This window comes from Thermobia domestica, chromosome 1 (assembly GCF_964235325.1).
Source record: "Thermobia domestica chromosome 1, izTheDome1.hap1.1, whole genome shotgun sequence".
NCBI classification, from domain to species: domain Eukaryota; kingdom Metazoa; phylum Arthropoda; class Insecta; order Zygentoma; family Lepismatidae; genus Thermobia; species Thermobia domestica.
In genome coordinates this window covers 70,950,927-70,958,092 of record NC_137454.1, presented here as the reverse complement: position 1 = coordinate 70,958,092, position 7,166 = coordinate 70,950,927, and the positions used below count along the sequence as shown (strand labels likewise).

The 7,166-nt window shown below is 32.3% G+C and overlaps 1 long non-coding RNA gene across 2 annotated transcripts in view; it reads left to right on the top strand.

Annotated features, from left to right (window-relative positions):
- Positions 1 to 304: 304 nt before the first annotated feature.
- The window catches only part of LOC145685915 (uncharacterized), a 101,232-nt gene continuing 94,370 nt past the window's right edge, over positions 305 to 7,166 (top strand). For both annotated transcript variants that reach the window (XR_014131499.1, XR_014131500.1), the window contains exons 1-2: positions 305 to 420; positions 823 to 1,000. This is a non-coding gene — a long non-coding RNA (uncharacterized LOC145685915). The remainder of the gene's footprint in view (positions 421 to 822; positions 1,001 to 7,166) is intronic.

The window sequence follows — 7,166 nt, the reverse complement described above, 5'->3', positions numbered from 1 at the left end:
GCCACCGCGGTTCTCACCTCAAATGTTGAGCTAGAGATTCATTACAAGGCAGTTTATTTAATTATGTCAGAGATCAAAATGCCGTTATCTAAAAGTTGTATTGTATTTAACGAATTACAATATGAATACCAGCTGTCTGTCTTTCATAGAAACTTACGACACCATGTTGTTTGTGAAAACATTATTTGAAAGAAAAAAAGTTGTTAGCTTTTGAATAATTTATGATAACGTTAATCCTGTTCATCCCGGTATTTTCCAAGAATGTCATGGGATTGTACATAAAAAAAAGAGTATAGTTACTTTCACATGTGACGTTGCTTTGAGCGGCAGTTGTTTACATCAACACTTCTTAAAAGAAAGTGGGATGGAAAGGTTCAAGGATTTACTTAAGTGGTTATCAGTCACTATAGAAAATCCATTGTGAGTGTAATGATTGTTTATCTCTATATCCGTCTCTTTTGAAAAGAAGTAGAATAAACCTGCTTTACTTATGTAGATATAGGTAGATATAGGCTCCTTCTTAACAAATGATTCAGCGCTTCCTCCTTGGTAGGAGCGACCAGGTTTTGTTTCCCGGAAAAAGCTGTGTGGGTTGAATAATCAGTACTGCTGAAATTATTCGAATATTTTTTATGATGTAATTAGAATATCCGAACAATTATTCGTTATTCGAACTTTAACAGTAGTAGTTTGAATGCAACACGAGGCTGTATGGTACTGATCAGTGCTCAAATGGGAAATAAATTAATATTTGTGTGCTAAAACTGAAAAATAAATAAATAAATAAATAAATAAAAGTGTGTGTGTTTCTATGTTTTATAGGTACTGAGAATGATGAGAGAATTCAATGAAATACACATTTTTTATGACGTTTGAATTGAAGTGAAAGTGTAGATGATGGAAGAAAAAACAGGGAGAGTGCAATATTTTCATTATATTGCCCATTTTGTTGGAGAGCTTCTGCTATCCTCAGTCAGATACCTCGGCTGGTTCCACAAGGGTACAGTATCAACTATGAACAACTATGTACTTCGGCATTACTTTAATATAGTAGAGCTTACTTGAAATTTTACCAACTGGTGTGATTTTGGGCATCTTAATTTACTATCAGTAGACCACTTGGGCATATACTTGTCCAATTCGATCCCTGGTAATGTCCTACATAGCCTTGGTGCTTAAATTATCCTTAAACCTTACAACCTTACTTTAACTCATAACGCGACGTCTCACAATGATGAAACGTTACACAGCGACATATTTCTTACTTTTACATTTTTACTTTTATATACTTTTGTGTAAATTAATATTCCTCTCTGCTAACAATATATCCTAATCTGTTATGGGACCAGAAGTGCTTTGGTGTGTGAATGTACTGTATAACATCCAGGATATCTTCGTGAATTAGTTTTCAGATTGTAAAAGTAGGGTAAGCTTAAAGAACTGATTGAATGGGCAAACATCTTTCAAGAAAAAAATAATAATAAACAAAAAATAATGCTTTCATAAAAAACATAAAACAGGAAATTCTTTTGTGGTTAAAATGAAGAAATGTTTCTAAGACTATAAAATCATAGGGCGCTATTGATTATAATGAATTATAGTGAATCACTTAGAACGAAAATACTCTATTTTTAATCTCAGCCTTACTTCTTCATTTTATCCTACCATTTTTGTATCTCTTCCACGGGTAAATTATAGTGACAAAATACACCAGGTCCCTGGAAGCATGTAGGAAAGGAAACAAACAAAACTGTACAACGAAAGAACATATATTTAATTGTCTTTAGAAAGTAGATAATAAATAATTTTTAAAAGTGTTTTCCTTACAGAATAAAACCAATCGTACTAAAAGTAATAAAAACTCAAATAAATCGTACAAAACGTATAAAATATTTTTAAGAAAAGTATTTTTTTTTAAAAAAAAATAATTATATTTATGCATGACAAAAAATCATGGGGAGTGATTTCATATACTTTTATATTATGTATAAAATAATATGTGTTTGTCATCAGATTTTAACACATAAAGGAGCCTTCTAAAACCTATCAACTTTAGTATACCAACTTTAGACTTTCACCAGATCTAATCACGTACAAAGACGTATTTTTTTCGATGGGCATTGTGGGGGGAGTCAAAGTATATACACGTTTCTGGTTATTTCTAAGTATGCTTCGCATGTATACAACCAATAATACATACTTGTTATGCCGGCTTACATACTACGAGAGGATAAGTACGCGGCCAATGGAGTGATAGCGGGAACACTCCTTCAGGGACATAAGTCTTCTTCATCTCTTTTTACCAGGTTCTGAATTAAAACCCAGGAAACAGGGTCCTTACAGCTAGAATATTATAAATTGATTGTATATGAAAGCCCATCCCATGCTTTCCTTTCAACTCGTGCACAAATTAAGTTTATTTTAGAACAAAGTAATTTTATTGAAAACAATTATTTTGTATATTTGTATGATTTATTTTACTTTTTAAGGAAAGCATGTTTCTTATTTTTTATTTTATTATGTTTTATTGTATTTCGTGTTAAAGAGTTGATAATTCTAGGTGCACAGAATTTTGCATTTCATAAAGAAGAAAATACGCAACGTAAAATTATCATCATGCTTCTTCCACATTAACACAATATAACAGTGAAACGATCATTTATGTGTTGTTTTCGTATACAGGTAAAATGTATAAAATTATTTGAAACTTATGGTGAAGTTTTTTATTTAAATTTTGATTAATTAAAAATCCGATTTTTCTTTCTCTTCTTCTTTTTTGTTCCTAAATCTGCTAAGATATGTTAAGTATTCCCAGTACTTTATATTTGATTTATTTTCAATCAAATCTCTTCATTTGATGCATAAATTATGTTTCTATCTCTATTCTGTGATACCCTTTTTAGAGGTTACATAACAAATTCTGATTACGGTCAGATGGATGACATCATTGCTCCAAATGGCAACATTATTCGACTCAGGATTTTTTGGTACCTTTTGTAAAAATAGCATAAGTAGTACTATATATTCCAGCAAGTTTCCTAGGGCCGCTGTGGCTCAGTGGTAGAGCGTTCACCTATGGTGTGTGGGAACCCTGCTTCGATCCCAGCTCGCGCCAAGTGACCTTTAAGGTTGAGAAACACTGTGTACATGGGTTTTCTCGGGGTTCTTCCGTTTCCTCCCATTGTATTCATTCCACTATTCCATTCATTTCTCATCATTACCGTCTCCTTTAGCCTAGCCGGCATATTCGTAGGACGTAAAATTGAAAGATTTCATTTCATTTTCCAACAAGTTTCCCTTCTCTATTTTACATGTCTAATCGTAAATATAAAAATAAGAAACAAGCCCTGATACTGTAGATGAACATTGCAGTTTCATGATATATATGTGACATTAGTTCGGAAACCATTGTTTTAAAATTTGTTACTTTTTTTTATTTGTGTAGCCTACTTCCTCATAAGAATTGTAATTGCTTATCTATAAGATAAAATACTGAACTGTTGTTCATTATATTGACAAAATTAATTCTAAAATAATAGTAGTATTTATCTGTTCATCTTATAACAATTTGTTAATTAATCTATCCTTGACTTTGATCGATTTTGTAAATTCTGTGTACTATCATTGTACGCTATAATGTAGATACCATTCTGGTGTATTATGTAAAAAATGTTTGATACGAAGACTCTTAAATATCAATATTTACGACGCAGTTGAAAGAAGTTGCTTGCTTACAGCATTCAGTATTATTATTATTATTATTATTATTATTATTATTATTATTATTATTATTATTATTATTATTATTATTATTATTATTATTATTATTATTATTATTATTATTATTATTAGGCCTATTAGTAGTAGTAGCAGTAGTAGTAGCAATAGTAAATTTGTTTTGATTAAATTTTCACAATAAACGCACTCATAGGCGTATTATTATACAGTGAAACCTGTCTTTAGCGGAATCGAGCGGGACTTGCAAAAATTTCCGTTGAAGTCAGGTTTCCGCTTAGTAGAGGTAGACCTTTTCTTTTTTTAAAAAAAAAAATGCTTATAAAGGGACATACTGAGAAAATATATTGTTGTACGTACATTGTTCGATTACAGTACTTCTTTCTTCTACGAATAAATACACACACAAAAAAAAAAATTAAAATGAATACAAAATATACTATGCACACGTTTTCTTTATTTTTCTAATAGCCAAGCAGGGTTTTTTGTATACATTGCTGCTTGGCTGCTTGACTTTCCGCATACACTTTAGCCTGAGAAATTATACTAAGTGAATCAGAATCATTTTTCAGTTCCTTTAAACTTGTGAGAGCATCTTGATATGTATTTATTCTACACTCTTTTTCGAACTCGGTATCGTATTCCTCTTCGTCCTCTATCTCGTTTTCTTCTTTCCGACATTCCGTATGATTTTTGATTAAGTTGCGGGGATTAAGGACAATTTGTGGGAGTGAATATGAGTAGTGGTTGGGGAAGGTAAACACCGTCCAGAAATATTTAACAAAAGAACTAACATTTTATCGCAGACAGTGTAATGTATATGTCTCACAAAATGTCTAAACATCTTTTAAACGCTGTAGTCCGGAACTCAGAATTTTCCGTTAAATGTTTATTTTTCTTTCCGTTGTCCGCGTAACACAGTTTCCGCTTAATGAAGGGAATTTTACACGTTTTGTTCTCCAAAACTCATGGGACCGTGAAATTTTTCCGTTTAAGACAGTTTTCCGTTTAATAAAGGGTCCGTTGAAGACAGGTTTTACTGTACTACTCGGTGATGCTAAGAGCACAATCAAGAGGTGGAAACACGGATAATACGTGAATTAAATACTCAGATTCAAGTTTTCCAATTTTGACCATGAAAAAAATGTCATTCTTCCTCTCTGAGAGATTCTTCCTGCAATTAGGTAATACAGTGATGTACACAGAATACCATCAAGAGGAAAGAGGATTGGAGCACCCAAGCTCGTATCGTTTCAGGACACGCACGATTTTTCATAACATATTGTCGAAGGGTGTTACAACCTGGAAGTTCTTTCCTTTGTGTACGCCACTGAAGTGATCAATATCAGTTTCATAACTATACTCGAAGATATATTCTTCGGTACTTGCACCGCACCCATCATGTGATTAAGCGGAATTATATGACTCCGGTTTGTCTATGTCATGTTTGCATTTTTTTTCTTTTTTTTTCTTTTTTTTTCTTTTTTTTGACTAGTGCTTCAACAATGATCATGTTTCATTCCTTCATGAATTTTGTAGAGGCTCGACGCTCTGTTCTTTCGATTGGTGGTAAGCTGTTAGTACCGGATAAAATTCTCACGCACTATAATAATGTGAGGGAAGTTTATATGCATGATTGAAATGATTGTAACGCGTCTGTAATGACACTAATACTTTTCGAAGGTCCGGTTTCTCTGTTTCTGAGAAACTTATGATATTGATCGATACCCGTTCCTCATTTTGCAGTGGACCACCCGGACAAAATTTACAAACTAACGGCGAATAGTGCGTCCATTTTTATTTCCTGGTCCAAATAAGTATTGTATGTTCACCATGGTACACTTTCATAAAAACCCTCTTGATTGTGTAGATATCCCAGATGTTTGTTGGAAGTTTAGAGTTTGTGATATTAGACGCGTGATCTTAGTTTATTCCTGTGTTGTGTTGCTGAGGTGAGTTTCGCATAAACTAATATCTAAGGTAAGGCTAGCACGTTTGCTTTAAAGTTTGGTATAGGTCCATAATCCAAAATAAGATAGTAAACTCGAACGTTCTTCATACCAGCTACTATACAGAATAGTTTCGTTCAATTTTACGTTAGTAAAATAAGCACAGTTTCAAGAAAGACCAAAATGAACCCAGAATCTCCTAATTATAGAGAATAGATAGAACACGCGTTGTAATTATTCCGGGTTTCACCTCCTATTTTATAAGAATAATTTATGTTACTTGAAAATTCCACTTCTACATACTTTCATAACTCTGCACTTGTTTTTAATTTTATACGTAATATAATATACTTCAAAAATATTGCAATGCCCTTAAGCTGACCGAAATCTCGTTTTTTTTTTTTTTTCTGTTGAGAAAAAAATTCCAAATCCACCACTCACAACAGACAGACACGCGTCTCTTTGGCCTGAGAGTATTTTTATTATTATTATTATTATTTGCTTTCCTTCTTCTTCTTCTTCCTGGGTTCAAATCAACTGTTTCTCGTTCTCTTCACCCGTTACAAATTCCAAGAAGCAGGACAAGAAAGCCACAAGAGCAGACGGGCTTTTTTTCTTTTCGTTCTTTCAAGATAAGAAAAGAAAGAAAAAGAAGAGAAAAAAACTTAAAAAAAAAAAAACAACGCAACGTAAACACATTTCCTGTTTCACAACGTAATCAGCTTTCCTTGGTTTTCTAATCGTTAGTACTGTATTTTGCATATATACATATACCGTGCTTGTGTATACCAGTTTGAACCTTGAAAGAGAATAGAAGCGATGTCTGCTGAACAACAAATGGAAGTCATAGGCTACGTGGCGTTCATTACTGTCTTCCCTCCCTCCTCTCTATTTCAACTTAAAGTCAATTACATATATATATATATATATATATATATATATATATATATATATATATATATATATATATATATATATATATATATATATATATATATATATATATATATATAAGAGAGACTTTTTTAGAAGAAAGAGAAATACTGGGTATGTATGTACACAAAACAAATTGCCTCAGACCACAGTATTTTGTTGTCAATAGATCTACATAACAGATACTTCTACATATCTACAAGTTGGTAATCAACGACAACATATGTTGTTTATTCCTTTCTAACCAACACTTAAAAAAAAAAAAAAATCATTTAAATAGTGTTTGTTCTGTTCATTCATATGCGTGGCTGGCTGAAAGGGATTTCCGGTCTTGCTCAACGGAAAGAAGAACGTATCACGCACACAGGATGATGAGTGTTGTTGTACAGACACACATAAGACTCATTCCGTTGGAATACAGGACAGAAAGACTGCTTCTGCTTTCGTGTTTCTGTTATTTTAAACGTGGTAACAGTTGTACTCTTTTACGAGTATATTGTAATATTTTTTTAAAATAATATTAAATAAAGAAAGAACAAACAATTTATT